The sequence below is a fragment of the Clupea harengus genome, chromosome 2 (assembly GCF_900700415.2).
Source record: "Clupea harengus chromosome 2, Ch_v2.0.2, whole genome shotgun sequence".
NCBI lineage: Eukaryota > Metazoa > Chordata > Actinopteri > Clupeiformes > Clupeidae > Clupea > Clupea harengus.
This window is the reverse complement of record NC_045153.1, coordinates 9,434,219-9,457,880: the sequence shown is the minus strand read 5'-3', so window position 1 is coordinate 9,457,880 and position 23,662 is coordinate 9,434,219. Positions and strand designations below refer to the sequence as shown.

Here is a 23,662-nt window from a genome sequence, read left to right as displayed (position 1 = left end):
TCCGTTTTACTCCAATCGCTTCAACAGGAATTTCTCACCGTCAGGGTAACCCCAGGGATTTTCTAGAACGTAATTCCTGTACTGACAGATTATGGTATTCTCCCCAGTCTACATCGATTGTCATCTGCATACTGATGTCTAAAACTTGTATACCATTTACATTTCTGCATCAGGTGACTACAATAAATATGCCTATTGTCCATGACTTATGCTGTTCCACACTAATCATAGATTTATAATTTAAGTCACCAAACTCCAAGAATGCATGCTTAAATCACAACAGTACCAAGATCTTTCCGGGAACTCTTATCTTTACTCATTTAAAGACATATATTCCCTAAGAGATAAACCTCTTCATACAGGAGCAATTTATGTTTTTTATATATACACACACAGAGGATTCAGCTGCTTTTCATACACATGTTCATGATCACAGATCAAAATGACCAGACAGATGAGAGGCAACAGCACAAAAAAACCCAGACAACATGGCCGTGCCACCCGCCCATAGATTACACGAAAAGGGAATAGTTAAAAATGTCCATTTTGGCATAACACTGAGTTTCTGAAAGGGAAAACACACCCTTCATTCATGACCACTAGAGAGTGCCCTGTCCCTAGAATTGATATGATATCAGTGCTGAAAGTGTTACCACAGTGTTTAGATGTGGGGAGAAAAACACAAAGTGGCAGAGTAAAACATGCAAACATCCAACGACATCGTGACCAGATAAGGACGTGCATTACTACAAACGGATAGGTCTGCATCGTCTGAGGTTGCACCCTTCTTCTTTGGAATCTGGCCTGCCTAAAATGAGGAAAACAAACCAGCAAAAAGTTAGAAACCGTAATCCTAATGCACCAATTTAACCACTGTCAATTCACATGATCAACTGGACATCCTAATGGATCAGTAACAAATCAAACTAAAAATAGCCAGGCACAGCTTCAAAAGGAGACTATTAAAACAGCTATTTATATAAATATGTAACATACTAGTAGATGAGCATTACTAGAGTGTGGGCACATGGGTTTGATTGCACAGTCACAGGGACTGGAAATAAGCTTTGATGCGCCACATTACTGTTGGCACAGGTATCTTCCCCCCACTGACTGATGCAGTGGGGGGGATTTTCAGTCTATGCCTCAAATTTATATTTACATAATATTAGTGCTGAAACAGTTACCTCAGTGTTTAGATTGTGCAGTTTGTCTCTCTGACTGAAAAGCATGTCTCGAAGGCCCGCTGCACTACGCCAGAGAGGTTTGTGTGCAAACATGGCAGGGAGTCAGGCAAGGAGAGTGTGTGGGAACCAGAAGAGTCAAATTAGTTCATGAGCCGCCAGCTCCTATGCATTGGTGACACCACACCACACACACGCACACACTCAATCCTATCCAATCAGTGCACATTATTGTATAACGAGCTCCCAAGCCCCTCCAGTGGTGCGGGGGAAGATTCTCCTGAGCACCATCACTTCTGATGACATGCTGCACTTACAGGCCTGCTGTGGGCTCCCCACAGGGCCCTACTCTAGGCCCTTAGAGCTCCTCAGACCCCAACCCATCACACTCCTCCCCCCACAGGGCCCTACTCTAGGCTCTGTCTCTCACTCTGTCTGTCTCTCACTCTGTCTGTCCCTCACTCTGTCTGTCTGTCTGTCTGTCTGTCTGTCTGTCTGTACGTATGTCCGTCCGTCCCAGACTCAGAGATGATTCTGATCACCACAACACCTTCAGTGGCTTTCTTATCTTTCCTCCCAGATGGGATACATTGACTAATTACAATGAGGAACTAAAGATCAAGACCCACAAAATCAGCTCTGTCATATGAACACAGCGGAAAGATATCTTATAAAATAGCCAACTGAGTCTTATAAAGAGGGTGTCTACAGACTGGACCTCAGAAACCACTGCTACACCTACTACTGTGTGTGTCAGAGAGGGAGTGGTGTTAAAGATGAGGGCTGTCATCACACTGCAGGTGTGGATCTCAGACTCAGGGCACAAAGACTGAAGTTCACACAGAGAGTCAGAGCACTGGGGCTGCTGCTGCTGCTGCTGCTGCAGTCTCTACCCAGCTGGACATCTCTGCTGAGCTCAGGGAACTCAGAGTCATGGTGCTGGAGCTGAGAGGGCAGCTGACTGTCACCCAGAATGAACTACAGAACACCAAGACTCACCTGAACAAAATGCTCATCGTGAACTACACTCTCCCAAATGATTACAAAATATACTTACAAATGGATTCTTCATGTGTTTTTTTCACTCCATGTAAAGCAATATTATTACACCTCTTCTTTAAACAAAGAACACAAATGGTGTGCAGTACACGTGCTTTAAAAAAGGGAAGTTTTGTTTTTGCATTGTTTGCTTCTTCCTTCTCACTCATTTAAATGAAGAATCTGTAGACACGCAAGCAGGCTCCCAGTCAGAGCAGCCAGTACTGTCCAAACAAGTTGTAAGGTGAAAACCTTAAAAAGATTAAAGTTTACCTCGGACTCCGAAGTTGTGTATAAGTATCTCTTTTTTCAATAAGCATACTGAGTACGCAGCCCTGAGGGGCCCCGGTACTCAGGGTCAGTGAAGAGGAGGTGTGGTTGCCCATTCTCACATGCAGTTCTGACCAGCCGCTCAAAGCACTTCATGATGGTGGAGATCAGTGCTACAGGGCAGTAGTCATTTAAACAGGTGATGGATGGTTTCTTACGTATGGGGATGATGGTGGCCTGCTTGAAGCAGGTGGGGACTTCAGACAGATGTAGGCAGAGGTTGAATATGGAGGTGAATACCTCCGCTAGCTGGTCGGCGCACCCCCTGAGGACGCGGCCTGGAACTCCATCGGGCCTGGATGACTTCCGAGGGTTCACCCTTTGAAGCTCTCGCCTCACGTCAGCCACGGTCAGGGACAGAGTGCAGTCGTCTCGGTCCTCGGCCAGTCTCGTGGAAGGAAGGGTGTTGGTTGCCTCAAACCGTGCGTAAAAGATGTTGAGGTCATCAGGTAGAGAGGCGGCAGGCTGATCATCACTGCTATTTCTCCCTTTATAGCCTGTGATGTGTCGCAGGCCACCCCACATGCGTTGGGGGTCAGAGCTGAGGTAGTTGGACTCTAGCTTGTCCCTGTAGTCTCTTTTTCCATCTCTGATGGCCCTCCGTAGGTCACCTCTGGACTTCCTCAAAGCCTCCCGGTCACCAGAGTTATAGGCAGAGGACCGTGCTCTGGGCTTTTGGTTTGGGAAAGTCCTAACACTGACCCTAGGGACGACATCATCGATGCATTTAGAGATACTGTATATGCAGAGACAGAGTCTGTGTATTCATCAATGTCCCCATCAGCTGCAACACAGAACATCTGCCAATCTGTTGTTTCAAAGCAGTCCTGGAGAGTACTAATGGATTCAGCACTCCAGCGTTGAACTGCCCCAAAAAAAGTTTTTTCCTGTTTTAGGCGTTTCTGTAGGTAGGGATGAGCATAACTGAGGTGTGATCCGACTTCCCAAAAGCGGGGCAGGGGAGGGGTTTGTAGCTGTTCCGTATTTGAGAGTAGCAATGGTTAAGAAGGAGTAACTGAGGCATATAAAAGAGGGTGTCTCAGAAATGAGACTGACAACCATCTACAACTACTACTACAGCTACTACTGCAAATACTACTACTGCTACTACTACTGCTACTACGGCAAATACTACTACTGCTTCTACTACTGCTACTACAAATCTACTTTGCGAGGGAGTGATGTTAAAGATGAGGGCTGTCATCACACTGCTGGTGCTGCTGATCTCCATGTGTGGATCTCTGACTCTGGGCACCCAGACTGAACTTCACACAGAGAGCCAGAGCACTGGGGCTGCTGCTGCTGCTGCTGCTGCTGCTGCTGAAGTCTCTACCCAGCTGGACGTCTCTGCTGAGCTCAGGGAACTCAGAGACATGGTAGGGGAGCTGAGGGTGACTCTGAGCTTCACTCGTGATGAGCTACAGAACACCAAATATCTGCTGAACAAAATAGAGGCTGAAAATAAAGAGCAAGACACGGAGATGACAGCAGTGAAACAGAGACTGGTAGCCAGTGAGACCAGACTGGCTGCAAGTGAAACTGAAGTGGTGAATCTGAGGAAGGAAGCTGCAGCACAGACAGCTGATCTGAGGTCAGTTACTGAGAGAGTGGCAGTCACTGAGACTGACATGGAGCACGTGCAGAAAGACACTGCAGCACAACACACAGACCTGACTACTATGAAGACTGAAGTGATGAACCTGATCAAGGAACAAGCAGCACAAGAGGCAGAACTGGTAGTGCTGAAGACAAGGATGGACACTGGTGAAGTTCAAGTGCAGACCAGACTGTCTGCTAGTGAGACTGAGGTGGAGAAACTCAAGATGGAACATGCAACACAAGAGGCAGACCTGACAGATGTGAAGACCAGACTGGCAGCAACTGAGACTGAAGTAGTGAATCTGGAGAAAGAGATTACAGAGAAACCCAAGGTGGCATTCTCAGCAGGTCTGACTAACTCAGGAGATGTAGAGGCTGTGAGTACATATCTGAATGTTGTCTTCACTAAAACCTTCACCAATGTTGGACAGGCCTACAGTAACATAAACGGCTTTTTCACAGCTCCAGTCAGGGGAGTCTACTACTTCAGATTCAGAGTGTGTGCTCATCTTATCTCCTCAAAAAAATCTATGGTAATCAAGATGATTAAGAATGAAGAGCAGCTCATGTATTTGAGTGATTATGCTGCCGATTCGCGGCTATACTGTCTCTCCAGTGGTGTGACTCTGCAGCTGGAGGTGGGAGATAAAGTTAACATGCGACTCCCTGCAGGCGGCAGGCTCTATGATAATGGTAATAACCACAGCATCTTCAGTGGCTTCCTGCTCTTTCCTCTTTGAAGGGAACACACTGCTCAACTGCTCATGTTGCCAAATGATAAATAATATGCTTCATGATCATGCTCAAATAAAGCACTTTTAAAATGCAATCCTTCTGTGTCATCATTGGAAATATTGAGCAATGCTTTATCAACACAGATAAATATTTATGGAGTGTTTTTCCTGTCTTTAATGAAGTGCATGGAGCTGGGAACAGATGCAGCCAATGAAAATGACCAATGACCAATGTCTGATGCGTTTGATCACCAGCTGTAAGGTGTAATGCTGTGCTGTTGCATGTTTATTTACTCAACCAATGCTTGCAGTCAAAACCAGCTTCTCACACTGAGAAGGAAGAGATCTCGTTTACATGTGCGCGACTAAGGAAACACCCTCACAGAGGGTTGACTTCACTCACCTCACCTCACCCCACCTCACACACACACACACACACACACACACACACACACAGGGTTGACTTCAACCACCTCACATCACACACACATACACACACACACACATCACACACACACAGGGTTGACTTCACTCACCTGAGCCAGAGGACAGCATCATGTTCCCCGATCGCTGCACTTCATCAAACCTGCCGAAGATTACATTCAACCTAGAGAGAGAAATAGAGAGGGGGAGAGAGAGAGGAGGGAGGAGAGAGAGAGTGAGAAAGGGGAAGAGAGGGAGGGAGGGGAAGGACAGCAAGAGAAAGAGGGGGAGGTAGAAGGAGAGGGAAAAAAAGAGAGATTGGTCAGTGCCCTATGTAGGAAGATGAATGAGAGATGTTGATGGCAGTACTGATCTTTCCCCACTCCTTAAAAGAGTTCAGTAGAGAGCAGAGATGGGAGGGAAGGAACTGGGGCTTTGGAAGAACCCTGCCGCATGGTTCCCTCTGGGCTTTGGAAGAACCCTGCCGCATGTTTCCCTCCCAGCTGACTGCAAAAATAATGACGCCTCCGAAAGAAAAAAAAAAAAAAATGAAAAACAATTCTTCGGAAAGTGGTGATAAATTAGATGAACAGTAAAGACAGTCTAACCCCCCCCACCCCATCTTCTTCCTCCCCCTCCTCTTTCTACCATCCTCTATCCCTCCAGGAGATTTATAAGAATCAATTTCCTGACTCCAAACTGTCCGAGCGTCACAGGCAGTTCCTGTAGATCTCACAGCTGCTCCCATATGCAGAGAGCACAGACAGGGACGACAGACAGGGAGCACAGACAGGGACGACAGACAGGGAGCACAGACACGGAGCACAGACAGGGACGACAGACAGGGACGACAGACAGGGACGACAGACAGGGATGACAGACAGGGAGCACAGACAGGACGCCTCGGGTGGGGTTTATGATGGAGAGAAAGAGATGGATAAGAGAGAACACACACACACACTATAGAACTATAGATACTATAGTTATGGCTGTGTTGTGATTGCATGATTGTTGTGTGATGTGTACAAGTAATTACATAATAGAACAATAAATTATTACAATTATTGACACAATCATTCAGTTGTAATCAATCTTCAAATCAGTCAATCAGATAATTAATGGCACACGCACGCACGTACACACACACACACAAACACACACAGAGACACACACACACAGACCATATTTCTTCCAGAGGCACACAACAATTTCAGTGGCATGAAATAAAGCCAGACACCAACAAACCCCTCGATCAAGCCAACGTGACACAGACACGAATACACACACACACACACACACTCACACGCGTGCGCACACACACCGCAGAGCCAACCAATCGATGTGCCTTCTGGGAAACACCAGTGATGTGGCTCACGTTGCCACACATGAATCCCCTGTAAAAAAAAAGAGAGAGAGAGAGAGACAGTGTTGCGTCTGAACGCGTTCATTGAACGAAAGTTCATGAACTCATTCATAATTTTGGTGAACGTGAACTGAACGTACTGTGAACGCGTTCATTCAAGTGTCTGTGAACGGCACGTTCACTCTTTATAATTTCGTTCAATAAGGTGCCAGATTTCTAGAGACTTCCAGGCGAAAAACACACCCCTAACAGTCCTGTATCCAGGGTTGCCCAACCAGTCAATCGGTGCGTGTGCTTTCTTCTACTGTCTATGCCTGGCAAGTGTGAGAACACCGACGTTGCTCGCAACATATTGAAAAAAAGAACTGAACTAGTTCATTTTTTGGAGCTGTGAACTTAGTTCAAAATTTTTAATTATGAACTATGAACTGAACTAGTTCATTTTAAAATTTGTGAACTATGAACTGAACTAGTTCATGTAGAAAGTGAACTTTCCCAACACTGGAGAGAGAGGAGGGGGGAAATAGGGAGCGCAGGATGGGGGCGAGAGAGACGGATGTGGGAGGAGAGGGGAGAGACAAAGAGCGAGAGACAGACAGACTGGCGGAGACAGGCTCAAAAGAAAGAGAGGGGGAGGTAGAGAGAGGAGAGAAAGACAAGACTGGAGATGGAGAGAGAAAAGAGAGCGGGACACAGAGGAGAACAGGGAAGAAAGAGAACAAATAGCAGTCAGGGAGGGAGAGAGAGAGAGGACAGAGAGGAGAGAGGGATAGAGACAGAGAGAGGGGGGGAGATAGAGAGGGAGAAAAAGAGAGGGAGATAGAGGTAGAGAAAAAGAGAGAGTGAGAGAGATATCCTCACAGTTTGCCTTTAGAGTCTGCAGGGTTCAGAGACTGACTGAGGCGCAGTGTTGTGTGTTGTGTGTTGTGTGTTGCATGTTGCGTGTTGTGTGTTATGTCTTGTGTGAGACAGCTGTGCCTGAGCCGCGTGTCTCCCTAAAGCACCATGTCATGCAGCGGAGCTGATGAGCGCTTCACTGCTGCGCTGTAGTCAGTCTCTGTTCTGCTCCATGTGTCTCCTCCCTGATGGCTGCAGGGCTGTTCCTGACCCCTCCACTGGTCACAGTGGGGATCTCCGCTGGTCTCCATGGTGCCACTGGCTACAGGCAGCACTGGAGTCATCAGCCCTCCGCAGCAGTGTGTCTCTCTGGTCTGCACCACTCCACCATCACCCAGAGTCAGGCCAGACGGGGTCTACATCTCTCTCTCTCTCTGTCTCATCATTCACCTGTTCATCCTTTGCTCCCAGTCGGTCTCCAACACTCTCACAGGGCCCCTGGCTGCGGTGCTGCTCTCTGCTCATGTCCACACTCCCCCTCCTTTGGAGCAGCGCTGGAGTCAGCAGCCCTCCATATCAGTGTGGCTCTCTGGTCACAGCACCGAGTCTGGAGCTGGTGAGCACTTCCCTGCCCTGGTCTACTACTCCGCCACGGCACATCTGCAGCCCCTGTGCCCCTGACTGCAGTGCTGACCTCTGACCCTTGCTCATGTCCACAGTCCCACTGGTATGGAGCAGCGCTAGGGTTAGTAACCATGGCGAGTTCAGATTATAATATAATATATGAACTAATATGTTAATATTAAATTATATTATCTCTAATAAATATAACCTGTTTTTTCAGGACACCTGTCGTGTCTCCCTTGCGCGGTCTGCCTTCCTCACTCTCCTTCTCCTTCAGGACGCTCATCCTGCTTTCCCATCCTCCGTTACCCCCGAAATCTCGTATTTAACTCCCATTTTCCACATTTCAATGCCCTATGCTTCCATCTCCTCCCTCCCTACATTTGTACCTCCCGCACACAGATCACACAACCTGTCCAGGACAGAGGTCCCACAGTGGCCACCTAGTGGTGGAAAGGCTGTATGACACCAGAAAATGAAATGATGTCATCCATTCCAGAGGTGACTGAAGCTGCACATGTTCAGAACACAGCTGAACAGACATTTATCATTTTCTTTTAATGCGGTGTTCTTGAAGTCTTAGATGAAGAACAGTAGCAAGGACAATCTGACTGATTTGAATTTAGAAAAGGTCCTCTGGCACTTTGCCAAGTCTGGCACTCCTCATGTGTGTGTGTGTGTGTGTGTGTTTGTGTGTGTGTCTGTCTGTGTGTGTGTGGTCATCTCAGTTTGGTGACATTTTGTGCCATTTTCTTTGCCATTTAGTCAGCAAAAGCTCAACATCACATAAAATATCACTCTATATTTGCTTCTGCAAGGAGGAGCATGTTAGGGTTTATGCATATGCGCATGTGTGTTCATGAGAACTGTATTTCTGATAGTTCTGGTCTGTACAAATTAATTTAAAAACGCAACTAATTGGTTCATGTATTTATTCACATCCAACGGTCTTTTCCTTAAAGGATTTTTAACAAGTCTCTGAATCTGTTTTGTGACCTCTGTAGCGTTTAGTTTTAAAATGAACAATAGACACAAAAGAATAAATCCTTATATGGCATCAATAGTTTTTTGTAATGCTGTTGCGGACTGGCCACATGGCATCTGGGTTGAAATTGTCATCACTGGACTCACGCAACTGTAGCGCTTTCCTGTGGTTTAACGGCGTTGGTGATCATAGACATAGGTCCTATATATGTCGATGTTGGTGATGACACCAAATGTATTCCTGCAGTGCAATTGGTTTAACCTCTGGTCTCCGTTTTACTCCAATCGCTTCAACGTGAATTTCTCACCGTCAGGGTAACCCCAGGGATTTTCTAGAACGTAATTCCTGTACTGACAGATTATGGTATTCTCCCCAGTCTACATCTATTGTCATCTGCATACTGATGTCTAAAACTTGTATACCATTTACATTTCTGCATCAGGTGACTACAATAAATATGCCTATTGTCCATGACTTATGCTGTTCCACACTAATCATAGATTTATAATTTAAGTCACCAAACTCCAAGAATGCATGCTTAAATCACAACAGTACCAAGATCTTTCCGGGAACTCTCATCTTTACTCATTTAAAGACATATATTCCCTAAGAGATAAACCTCTTCATACAGGAGCAATTTATGTTTTTTATATATACACACACAGAGGACTCAGCTGCTTTTCATACACATGTTCATGATCACAGATCAAAATGACCAGACAGATGAGGCAACAGCACAAAAAAACCTACAACATGGCCGTGCCACCCGCCCATAGATTACACGAAAAGGGAATAGTTAAAAATGTCCATTTTGGCATGACACACTGAGTTTCTGAAAGGAAAAACACACCCTTCATTCATGACCACTAGAGAGTGCCCTGTCCCTGGAGTTGATATGATATCAGTGCTGAAAGTGTTACCAAAGTGTTTAGATGTGGGGAGAAAAACACAAAGTGGCAGAGTAAAACATGCAAACATCCAACGACATCATGACCAGATAAGGAAGTACATTACTACAAACGGATAGGTCTGCATCGTCTGAGGTTGCACCCTTCTTCTTTGGAATCTGGGCTGCCTAAAATGAGGAAAACAAACCAGCAAGAAGTTGGAAACCGTAATCCTAACGCACCAATTTAACCACTGTCAATTCACATGATCAACTGGACATCCTAATGGATCAGTAACAAATCAAACAAAAAATAGCCAGGCACAGCTTCCAGATGAGACTATTAAAACAGCTATTATATAAATATGTAACATACTAGTAGATGAGCATTACTAGAGTGTGGTTACATGGGTTTGATTGCACAGTCACAGGGACTGGAAATAAGCTTTGATGCGCCACATTACTGTTGGCACAGGTATCTTCCCCCCACTGACTGATGCAGTGGGGGGGATTTTCAGTCTATGCCTCAAATTTATATTTACATAATATTAGTGCTGAAACAGTTACCACAGTGTTTAGATGTGGGGAAATAAGGTAATCATAACACACATTTAACCACTGCCAATTCACATGATCAACTGAAGTAGCTACAAGACCTAACTAAACCAAACTTACAAATCCAGGGAAGTCGTATTCGATGCCCTTTGCAGCGAGCCTCTTGCGCAGTTTAGCCTCTTTGCTCAGGAGCTTTGCCTTGGTTTTCTCCAGCCCCTCGGAGGAGTGCTTCTGGTTGTAGCGGGTAACTGCGGGCTGTGTTGGCTTCTTAAACTCCATCTTGCTGCCCAGAAACAGCTTTTCATGTACCTTCTCTGGTGGTACCACGTGGCCTGTCCAAACAATAAGAGCCAAGAGTGCACTTAGCAAGTAGCAAACCTACTACTGGTAGTCAAACTACTCTTCATGTAAACCACACCACCAATCCCAGACACAAGGTAAAAAAAACTATTTGCATGCTCCTCCAGCACAATTCAAATATACCATTATAGACAGCACCAGCTCTGAGATAGACACGGTGTTCAAGAGGTCGGTAATTTGTTAAACAATAAAATGTACAAAATGCTACTCAGGTTAAGCAGACTAATATAAAATAAAGGATTCGTTTAAAGTTATATACGAGCTAAGTTTAGCTTTCACAAAGAAACGTGTTCGAAAAAATTAAGTATTTGTTTAAAGTTACGCCGTAAGGACTTTATATGAAGCGAAACTACTGCCGTTGAACACTAATGTCAAACCTCACCTTCTTACCTCGGGACAGTCTCATCCTTACGATTTTCCCAAAACTGCTAGAAATAAGACTTGAGCTGTGGCTAAAACAGTCCTCTTGGAATGTGTCCCACGTAAATCACCCCAGGGGTCAACTGAAGTGGACTGGGCTCCAGCAGGCTGCCAATCACAACAGGAAGAGAGGTCGTGGGGTCAACAGCAGTCAGGTACACAAAGACCGTGAGAAGGTGTGAGACATAAGGGCGTGAGAAGGTGTGAGACATAAGGCCGTGAGAAGGTGTGAGACATAAGGTGGATGGGATGCAGGTGTTTATGGCTGTCGTGTGGCCGTACAGCATGTCTGTTCAAATTAAATTCAAAAACGTTAAAAGCGAGAAAACATCCAAACGTATACTGCTTGTATTATTTTGATCTAATGCAGTGGTGTATGGCTGTAAATGACAAGGAAAAGCTCATAGCAGTAGCGTTGTACAGTAGAACACAGTAATATCCAAAGGCAATAGTTTCTTTGATAGTTGAGAAAAGATGAAAAGTCCATGTAGAGGAACCATTTCCAAAGGCCAAATGAGCAGAGCCAATACTGTACTTCTAACACCCTCATTCAATCCAAATTGAACAGAAGAGGGTAAAAATGACAATAATCCTGCAGGCAATCATGGCCGGCATGAATTAATTCAAAATGTAAAGCGTTCGTAATACTTATACAACAGGAACTGGATGGATTCTGTTGGAAATGTGTGACCATGCGATGACTTCCAAAAGGGGTTAGAGAATAAAGGGGAGAGGAGAGCTCAGTCCCACAGCAGGTCTGACTGACTCAGGATACATAGAGGCTGGGAATACTGAGCTGAACTTGGTCTTCACTAGAATCATCGCAAATGTTGGACAGGCCTACAGCAACATGAACGGCTTTTTCACAGCTCCAGTGAGGGGAGTCTACTACTTTAAATTCACAGTCACAGATCATCTTAACTCACGCTGGATGTATATCAAGATGTTTAAGAATGGAAATGTAGGTACACTGGAATTCGTCCATTGTGGTTGACTTTAATCAGGAACTTGTCTATGGGTTCCCCCGGAAACCACGTCAGGTTTTACCTGTCATAAAAATGTAACCTGATGCTTTTCTTAACCACGCCCACCTGAGCGTGGATAATAGCCACATCTCCCCAGATGTGACTCTCTCTTTGTCGGCACCCACCTGGCCAGGACCTCTTCAGCTCTCCCTCCCGGCCTCGACCGAGGAGCAAGCCTCTTTGACCTCCTCTCACCTCAGGCATCGCCTGCACACGGTGAAGAACTACTCTCTTTGTTCTCACGTCTTACGGCCGACACACGCCTAAGATCTCTCAGTCAACGAACTGCTCAGTGAGACGAAGTAAAGTTAGCGAAAGCAGCTAACAACAGACCTGCTAGCTAACTCCACACAACGGGAACAAAAGGCAGACTGCAACGTTCTGAGCGATCAAATCCTCCGATCTAAACTGCAGGGACACAGACATCACAGCAAGGACAACTTTCTCCATTTACGGACGGCATCATCTCTTTTCTGCCTCATCCACGTCGGACCAGCTTTTCCCAAAGGACTGGTAACTCTGACATTAACTGGGCATTTAGCTATCCTAGCTATTCACAACCTGGCTAAGCATAAGACTGTTTACATGCCATTGTTCATGTGTTTCATATGTTTTGTTTACTGAACGTAACTGTTTATATATATGTTCATTGTTAGCTGGTAGTTGGCTTCGCCACACCATCTAAGGGTTATCGTTAGGATTGCTTCTCAGACACATCGGGTCTTGCATGCATCACTAACCATTTCCCTCTTTCCTAACATGGCATCTTAATCGCGCACGATTACACATACATTGGCCTTCACATAGCCTCACACGCGAAGAGAATACTCGAACTTCGCGCTGCATATAGGCTCGTCCTTGTTCACATCACATGTATGTTCGCGTGCGTGCACACACATGCACGCGGAACTACGGTGATCAGACAAAGGAACACACACACACATTCTTTCTGGCGCGCTCCTAACAGCGCAACCCCGAGCTCACAAGCTCACACACACACTCCCTCTCGATTACACATACACCTATTCCTTCAATTCATTGGTTAGTTACATTTAGCTAGATTACATATTGTGTGTTATTTTCTTATCATTGTGTAAATAAATACTTTGATTTATATACGCTGGTTTATTTAATGTTACACAAGAATGGACGTTGCCAACCTCTTCTATTCAGAATTCTAATGACCTTCAACTATACTATTAGTAAGGTAACTTTGGTTGTAGTTATTAACTTAATTATTAATCGGAGTTCCAAATTGATAGTATAATATATTTTATGAGACTGATATATTTAACGAGACTGATTTGTGGATTATCATTATTTTGACCACGTGGAGGACACTACACTTTGTGTGGCGCCCCCTAGGTGTTCAACTTAATTGATCTGCCTTTGTGTTGAATGGTTGATGCCTGTCCAATCGGGTGAGACTACCAACATATTGTTGCTGTTGCAAGGACAGCACCAGTGTGTCTTGGTGGCCCTCGCAAAGACGGTATCACAATTTACACACAATTGCACCCACATTCACCCGGCTCCTGCTCACAGGGTAAGTTACCTACATAGTCTGGTACTCCCATGTGAGGCTGGTACCAATTTCACCTACAGAAATCTCTTCTGATGACATGCTGCACTTACAGGCCTGCTGTGGGCTCCCCACAGGGCCCTACTCCAGGCCCTTAGAGCTCCTCAGACCCCAACCCATCACACTCCTCCCCCCACAGGGCCCTACTCTAGGCCCTTAGAGCTCCTCAGACCCCAACCCATCAAACTGCACTGACTTGTTACTCAAAGTAAGGCTTATGTGCCATGTTCTCTAGGAAGCTAGAACAGCTGAAAAGCACTATGTTTACAAGTATAACCCCCTTTTTAAAGGATTCCAAGTTCTCAGTAAAAAAAAAAAAAAAAAATCTTCTGAGATCAATTTCCATAAACAAAACATAAACAGAATTGATAAACCGCCCTCATAGGTGAGGTGCAGCAGTGCTGAGTGTTTAAAGGGAAGAGCCGGTGACAGAGGGGCCTCTACATACTTCTCCATGTACCAAAGTCTGAAGTCTAGTTGTCAGGGCTTCTTGCACAGTCTCCACCAATGTCTCTGCTGTTGGGTCTGTGGCAGCGCTCTGTGAGACGAGGCTATCTGTGGTGTCTGGGGTCATAGTGAGGACTGGATGAACCCTACTGTCTCTCTCTCCTGCATCTCAACACACACACACACACACACACTCTCTGTCTGTCTGTCTGTCTGTCTGTCTGTCTGTCTGTCTGTCTGTCTGTCTGTCTGTCTGTCTGTCTGTCTGTCTGTCTCTCCCTCTATCTGTCTGTCCCTTCCTCCCTTTCCCTCTGCCTCTCCCTCCGTCCGTCTCTTTCTCCGTCTGTCCGTCCGCCTGTCCGTCCGTCTTTCGCTCTCTCACACACACACACACACACACACACACACACACACACACACACACACACACACACACACACACACACACACACACACACACACATTATGCTGTTCTGTCTGTAGGTTCTGTAGCTTAACTGTGCAGTTCAGTACAAAAGACTGTATAAGTCTCTCTGCTGTCTGTCCCTCCCTCCCTCCCTCCCTCTCTCTCTCTCCCCCCCTCTCTCTCTCTTTCCCCCCATCCCTCCCTGCCCCTCTCCCACTGGCCGTCTCTTTCTCCCTCTGTCTGTCTGACTGTCTGTGTCTGTCTGTCTCTCTCTCTCTCTCTGTCTTTCTCTCTCTCACACCCGCCCGTACAACGTACAAGGGAGAGAACATTCAAGCTACGAGCAATAGAGACCTAGTGTTACACAAACACATACATTTTCTCTTTCTCTCTCTCTCTCTCTCTCACACACACACAAACACACATGTTTACGTCCAGCTGAATATTGGAACCTTCACCACATCATTTAGCATCCCCTCCCTCCAACACCCACACCACTGCACCCAGCCTTGGCTTGGATAGGCTAGGTGACTGGCTGGCAGAAACTCACACACAAACACACGTTCACTCAAACACACACAAACACACGTTCACTCACACAAACACACGTTCACTCACTCACTCACTCACTCCCTTTTAGCATTCACATTCAAGAGAGAGATGGAGCAGAGAGAAAAACACTAAGACAATATACTTCTAGATAAAGCCGAATTAAAAGATTATTAAAAACATGGCCAAGCTGGTTATGATGTCATCCATGCCAGCACTCTACAAGACCCCACTGAATCCATGTTCATTTTAATACCAAGTTTATTTGTATACAGTAGGCTCACTTTTTACACTTATTACTCGAAGGCTGTTGGGGTCCATCAAAAAAGTTGGGCGACTTATCGAAAATAAAAGTAATTACTGCAAATGAAAGGCTGAGCAATAAAAACGTCATTCAAAACTATATTTTAAAGATGTATGGAATGCAGCACACGCTATGTTTATTTGCAAAGGACTTTGCAACCCAACATGATCAAATGCGTCAGATGAATGTCCAAAGTCCTCTTGTCCGGGAAGGCACGCAATTATCGATTGACAACACAAAACAGGTGACTGTATTTATAGTCCACAGGAACAAACAAAATGTCCAGTTATTCCCGTTAATTCCTATGGAAAGTTTCGAACTGTGAATATTCCCGGAATTTTGCAACCCTAGTCATGACATTTCTTACATAATGAGTAACTGAGGCGTATAAAAGTGTCTCAGGAGTGAGACTAACAACCTTCTACAACTACTACTACTACTGCAGATACTACTACTGCTATTACTACTACTACTACTACTGCTACTACAAAACTACTGTGTGTCAGAGAGGGAGTGATGTTAAAGATGAGGGCTGTCATCACACTGCTGGTGCTGCTGCTCTCTATGTGTGGATCTCAGACTCGGAGCACCCAGACTGAACTTCACACAGAGAGCCAGAGCACTGGGGCTGCTGCTGCTGCTGCTCCTACTGCTGCTGAAGTCTCTACCCAGGTGGATGTCTCTGCTGAGCTCAGGGAACTCAGAGACGTGGTAGGGGAGCTGAAGGGGACTCTAAGATTCACTCGGGATGAGCTACAGAACACCAGAGATCTGCTGAACAAAATAGAGGCTGAAAATAAAGAGCAAAACACGGAGATGGCAGCAGTAAAACAGAGACTGGTGGCCAGTGATACTAAAGTGGAGGCTCTGGAAAGGGTTCATTTAGCCCAAGAGGCAGAGATGACAGCTGTGATGACCAGACTGACAGCAAGTGAAACTGAAGTGGTGAATCTAAGGAAAGAGTTTACAGAGAAACCCAAGGTGGCATTCTCAGCCGGTCTCACATCAGGATTCATAGAGTCTGGGAATATTGGTCTGACCTTGGTCTTCACTAAAATCATCACCAATGTTGGACAGGCGTACAGCAACGTGACCGGCTTCTTCACAGCTCCAGTCAGGGGAGTCTACTACTTTAGATTCACAGTCTTAGATTTTCTTATCTCACAAAGGATGGATATCATAATGGTTAGGAATATTAAGCAGGTCATGCGGTTGGAAGAGTATGATACCGATGGGCGTCACACCTATCTCTCCAGTGGCGTGACTCTGCAGCTGGAGGTGGGAGATGATGTTAGAATGCAAATCCCTAAAGGCTCCAGGCTCTTTAATGATGATAATAACCACAGCACCTTTAGTGGCTTCCTGCTCTTTCCTCTTTGAAGGGAACACAGTGCTCAACTGCTCGTGTTGTCAAATGATAAATAATATGCTTCATGATCATGCTCAAATAAAGCCAATTTAAAATGCAATCCTCCTTTATCAACACAGATGAATATTTCTGGAGTGTTTTTCCTGTCTTTAATGAAGTGCATGGAGACCGGAACAGATGCAGCAAATGAAAATGTAGAAAAGTAGAGAGGAAGTGTGTGTGTGTGTGTGTGAAGAGGGAGAGAGAGAGAGAGAGAGAGAGAGAGAGAGAGAGAGAGAAAGAAAGACAGAGACAGAGAGAGAGAGAGCATCGCTTTAGTTGACCCCAAATCTTTCAGCAGCTTGTGTTGAAGTGTTTGAGACCAGGCCTCTCTCCCAGGCAACAGATCACACAGCAGGGCAGCCACTAGACAACAACACACACACCCAAACTCAGCTCTGTCTCAAAACAGACAAAAGATTAATACAGACATCTTATCTCAACCACACTGTGTTCATCCACTGGACAGAGAAACGAGCAAAAACTCTCAAAGAATTAAAGTTTAGGACGGAAAACTATACAGCAAGTGTTGTGTGAGAGATAGAGAGAGAGGAAGGGAGGGAGGGAGAGAGAAAGAGAGAGTGTGTGTCACTGCGAGAAATAGAGAAAAGGGAAAAGGTAAAGAGAAAGAAAGAAAGAAAGAAAGAAAGAAAGAAAGAAAGAAAGGAAGAAAGTGCAACTTCCTAAAAAAACACAGCAGATGCTGTTTTTCATCTCTGAACTAAAGGACTGACAGTCAGAGGTAGTCAGAACTGCAGGAGTGGCCATATTGGGACACAAAACCAGCCTGAGTCTATGAGCACCACACCGTGAACATGACCAATGTCTCATGCGTTTGATCACCAGCTGTAAGGTGTAATGCTATATGCTGTATTCTGTGCTGTTGCATGTATATTTACTCAACAAATGCTTGCAGTCAAAACCAGCTTCTCACACTGAGAAGGAAGACATCTCGTTTACATGTGCGCGACTAAGGAAACACCCTCACAATTAGTGCTTAGCTCTTCAACAGGTGGAGCTCCAGGAAGTCATTTCAACCACTGTGAGTGCACTGAGCGCCAACTTCTGCAGTGGCCGACTAAAACAGAGCTGTGTACCACACAACACACTCCACTACTTGAATTCTTTCAATTTCCAGCCAACTCTTTCCCCCCTCATTACTAAGCAGGGCCATGACGACCGGGGTGTGTGATTTACGGGAGCACAGGATTGACTTCACTCACCACACATCACACACACATCACTCACACACACACACACACACACACAGGGTTGACTTCACTCACCTCACATCACACAGACAGGGTTGACTTCACTCACCTGAGAGAAATAGAGAGGGAGATAGAGAGAGGAGAGAGGGGGAGGGAGAGAGAGGGAGGGAGGGGGAGAGAGAGAGGCGGGAGGGGAAGAGAGGGAGGGAGGGGAAGGACAGCAAGAGAAAGGGGGGGTAGAAGGAGAGAGGAAAAAAAGAGAGATTGGTCAGTGCCCTATGTAGGAAGATGAATGAGAGGTGTTGATGGCAGTACTGATCTTTCCCCACTCCTTAAAAGAGTTCAGTAGAGAGCAGAGCGGGGATGGAAGGAACTGGGGCTTTGGAGGAACCCTGCAGCTGGTTGCCTCTGGGCTTTGGAAGAACCCTGCAGCTGGTTCCCCCTGGGCTTTGGAAGAACCATGCATGTCCACAGTCCCACTGGTATGGAGCAGCGCTGGGGTTAGCAGCCATGGCGAGTTCACATTATAAAATGTTAACATTATAATATAATATATGAACTAATATAATATTATATTATATTATCTCTAATAAATATAACCTGTTTTTTCAGTCGTGTCGGGTCTTCCCGCACGGTCTGCCTTCCTCGCTCTCCTTCTCCTTCAGGCTGCTCATCCTGTATTCCCATCCTCCGTTACCACTGAAATATTCGAAATATACGACCGTCTTTATCTCCCAAAAACTCCCATTTTCCACATTTCAATGCCCTAAGCTTCCATCTCCTCCCTCCCTGCATTTGTAGCGTGCTCAATTTCAATTTTTAGTGTAACCGAGCACAAACAGACGATCAAACCGGCGGAAAAATTAGCGGCAAGATGTCGGTTTCCCATCTCAGAGCTGCTTTTAAACCGAGAAGACGTGTGAATAAATCATCACACGATCGAGCATTACTTATTCAGTCATTTATTCTAACCGAATCAGAGAATAAATTATTGATCAGCCTTCACCAGGGATGGATTACCGAATGGGCCTACCGGGCCCAGGGGCCCATGAGCTCAGGGGGGCGACCTAAGCCAGAGCCTATGCGTGAAGTCGCTGTTATGTATCTCTTATTTGTGGTTGAAAAAGCTGTATTTTGTTCATTTGCTAATGGTTTTAATTGAGTGTACCTGCGCTGTGTTAGAAAAAGTGAGTGTTTGCCAGGGGCGTAACTATAGGCAATGCAGCCAGCGCGGAAGGTTCGTAGGTAAAGCAGACCCGGCCTTCTTACTTTACTCGGACGTAGGAATGTCAGTGTCGCCAGTTTAATGCGACAGTGATCAAGGATAATTTTTTATTTTAGGATTTTAGGACCTTATGCTATATATCCCCTCAAAATGGGAAACCTGTCTCTGTCATGCCATTCATTCATAGCCATCCCATTCATCCTCTCCTGCCCCATGCTGCCCCTCAGGTAGGTCTTAATCAGTTTCAATTTGGAAAAGAATCACTCGGCTGTTGCCCTGTCACATGTAATGTCAGAAACAATAGCAGGGCCGTGCACACCTCACTGAAGGTGGATGTTACGGAGTAAACTTTGACCTGTTTACTTTCACAATACAATGGCCAAAGTATCTAATTCGACCGTAAAATCCAACACATTGTTGGTAATATATATATATGCCTAATATATATATATGCCCCGCGAAGAGGGGGGGGGGGGGCTTTTACAGGTCCAGGCCCAGGGGCCCGTGGTTTCTTAATCACTCCATGACCTTCACTGAAGTCCGCACACAGATCACACAACCTGTCCAGGACAGAGGTCCCACAGTGGCCACCCAGTGGTGGAAAGGCTGTATGACACCAGAAAATGAAATTATGTCATCCATCCCAGAGGCGACTAAAGCTGCACACAGAACACAGCTGAACAGACATTTATCATTTTCTTTTAATGCGGTGATCTTGAAGTCTTAGAAGAAGAACAGTAGCAAGGACAATCTGACTGATTTGAATTTAGAAAAGGTCCTGTGGCACTTTGCCAGGTCTGGCACTCCTCATGTGTTTGTGTGTGTGTGTGTGTGTGTGTGTGTGTGTCTGTCTGTGTGTGTGTGTGTCTGTCTGTCTGTGTGTGTGTGGTCATCTCAGTTTGGTGACATTTTGTGCAATTTTCTTTGCCATTTAGTCAGCAAAACCTCAACATCACATCTAATATCACTCTAAATTTGCTTCTGCAAGGAGGAGCATGTTAGGGTTTATGCATATGCGCATGTGTGTTCATGAGAACTGTATTTCTGATAGTTCTGGTCTGTACAAATTAATTTTAAAAACACAACTAATTGGTTCATGGATTTCTTCAAATCTAAAAGTCTTTTCCTTAAAGGGATTTTAACAAGTCCCTGAATATGTTTTTTTTGTGACCTCTGTAGCGTTTAGTTTTAAAATGAATAGACACAAAAGAATAAATCCTTATTTGGCATCATTCAGTTTTTGTAATGCAGTTGCGGACTGGCCACATGGCATCTGGATTGAAATTGTCATCACCAGATTCTCACGCAACTGTAGCGCCTCCCTGTGGTTTAACGGCGTTGGTGATCATAGACATAGGTCCTATATATGTCTATGTTGGTGATGACACCAAATGTATTCCTGCAGTGCAATTGGTTTAACCTCTGGTCTCCGTTTTACTCCCCACATCGCTTCAACGGGAATTTCTCACCGTCAGGGTAACCCCAGGGATTTTCTAGAATGTAATTCCTGTACTGACAGATTATGGTATTCTCCCCAGTCTACATCTATTGTCATCTGCATACTGATGTGTAAAGCTTGTGTACCATTTACATTTTTGCATCAGGTGACTACAATAAATAACCCATATACACACACACACAATTGTCAGGGCTTCTTGCACAGTCTCCACCAATGTCTCTGCTGTTGGGTCTGTGGCAGCGCTCTGTGAGACGAGGCTCTCTGTGGTGTCTGGGGTCATAGTGAGGACTGGATGAATCTCTCTCTCTCCAAAAACTCACACACTGTATGCTGTTCTGTCTGTAAGTTCTGTAGCTTAACTGTCCGTCTCTCTGTCTCTGTCTCTCTCTCTCTCTCTCTCTCTCTCTCTCTCTCTCTCTCTCTACAAACTCACACAATGTATACTGTCCTGTCTGTAGGTTCTGTAGCTAAAAAAGGGAAGCTTTGTTTGCATTGTTTGCTTCTTCCTTTTCACTCATTTAAATGAAGAATCTGTAGACACGCAAGCAGGCTCTCAGTCAGAGCAGCCAGTACTGTCCAAACAAGTTGTAAGGTAAAAACCTTTAAGAAAATAAAGTTTACCTCGGACTCCAGAGTTGTGTATAAGTATTTATTCAATATGCATATCGGCTCACTCGTGCCTTGGCAGACTAGACAGAAGTCCATGTTCGCGACTAAGGAAACACCCTTACAATTAGTGCTTAGCTCTTCAACAGGTGGAGGTCCAGGAAGTCACACAACACACTCCACTCCTTGAATTATTTCAATTTCCAGCCAACTCTTTCCCCCCCTCATCACTCAGCAGGGCCATGGCGCCCACGGGGTGTGTGATTTACGGGAGCACAGGGTTGACTTCATTCACCTCAAATCACACATACATCACACACACATACACAGGGTTGACTTCATTCACCTCACCTCACATCACACACACACACACACACACACAGGGTTGACTTCAATCACTTCACATTAAACACACGCCAAGTTTGTCTCTCTGACTTAAAAGCATGTCTCAAAGGTGCATAGGAGCTGGCGGCTCATATGAACGGCACCGAGAGTATGTTGGTCAGGGTCAGGCAAGGAGAGTGTGTGGGAACCAGAAGAGTCAGATTAGTTCAGTGCCACTCATATGTATGGAAACCAGAGGAGTCCATTTAGTTCAGTGCCAGTTATATGTATGGGAACCAGTTCAGTTCCATTCATACAAGTGTTTGAGGAGTCAAACAATTTCAGTGCCGTTCATATGAGCCGTCACCTCCTATGCATTGGTGACACCACACACACACACACACACACACACACACACACAAAAACAAACACAAACACACACACACACAGTTGTCAGGGCTTCTCGCACAGTCTCCACCAATGTCTTTGCTGTTGTGTCTGTGGCAGCGCTCTGTGAGACGAGGCTCTCTGTGGTGTCTGGGGTCATAGTGAGGACTGGATGAATCTCTCTCTCTCTCTCTCTCTCTCTCTCTCTCTCTCTCCACAAACTCACACACTGTATGCTATTTTGTCTGTAAGTTCTGTAGCTTAACTGTCCGTCTGTCTCTCTCTCTCCCTCTCCCTCTCTCTGTCTGTACTTCTGTCTCTCTGTCTGTCTGTCTCCCTCTCTCTCTCTCTTTCTCTCACTCTGCCTGTCTGTCCGTCTCTCTCTCTCTCTCTCTCTCTCTCTCCACAAACTCACACACTGTATGCTGTCCTGTCTGTAGGTTCTGTAGCTTAACTGGTTCCGTCTCTCTCTCACTCTGTCTGTCTCTCTCTCTCTGTCTCTCACTCTGTGCCTCACTCTCTCTCACTCTGCCTGTCCGTCTCTCACTCTGCCTGTCCGTCTCTCACTCTGCCTGTCCATCTCTCACTCTGCCTGTCCGTCTCTCACTCTGCCTGTCCATCTCTGTCTCCCTCACACACACACACAAACAAACACACACACCCTCTCTCTCACACAAACACATACAATATATCTTTCTCTCTCCCTCACACAAACCCACAAACGCACACACACACACACAAACACACACATAAACACACACACCCTCTCTCTCATACAAACAAATACACTATTTCTTTCTCTCTCCCTCACACACACACACAAACACACACATAAACACACACCCTCTCTCTCACACAAACACATACACTAACTCGTTGTCTTTGTCTCAAACACCCAAACACACAAAAATGTGTCCAAGTGTGACTACTTATTAGTTGCATTTAGTCATTTTGTTATTTTTGCACACAGCTACACACCACCTCCTTTTCCTTCCAAAGCTATGCCACCTCCTTACTATGTCTGACCTCTGACCCCAACATTTCAGGCCTTCTCGTTCCACACCCCGAGCTCCTATCTGTAATGGTGTAATTTGGGGATCTAACGGGCTAGGAGATGAGGTGCAAGCAACTCTGTGCACACGGCAGACTCAGAGATGATTCTGATCACCACAACACCTTCAGTGGCTTTCTTATATTTCCTCCCAGATGGGATACATTGACTAATTACAATGAGGAACTAAAGATCAAGACCCACAAAATCAGCTCTGTCATATGAACACAAAGGACATATATCTTACAAAAGAGCCAACTGAGTGTTATAAAGAGGGTATCTACACACTGGACCTCAGAAACCACTGCTACACCTACTACTGTGTGTGTCAGAGAGGGAG

The 23,662-nt window shown here is 45.5% G+C and overlaps 2 non-coding genes across 2 annotated transcripts; both read right to left on the bottom strand.

Annotated features, from left to right (window-relative positions):
- Positions 1–1,015: 1,015 nt before the first annotated feature.
- LOC116218791 lies at positions 1,016–1,143 on the bottom strand. Its single transcript, XR_004163037.1, has one exon. It is a non-coding gene; the product is annotated as a small nucleolar RNA ACA64 (small nucleolar RNA).
- A 9,255-nt stretch (positions 1,144–10,398) lies between these two features.
- LOC116218803 lies at positions 10,399–10,526 on the bottom strand. Its single transcript, XR_004163041.1, has one exon. It is a non-coding gene; the product is annotated as a small nucleolar RNA ACA64 (small nucleolar RNA).
- Positions 10,527–23,662: the final 13,136 nt, after the last annotated feature.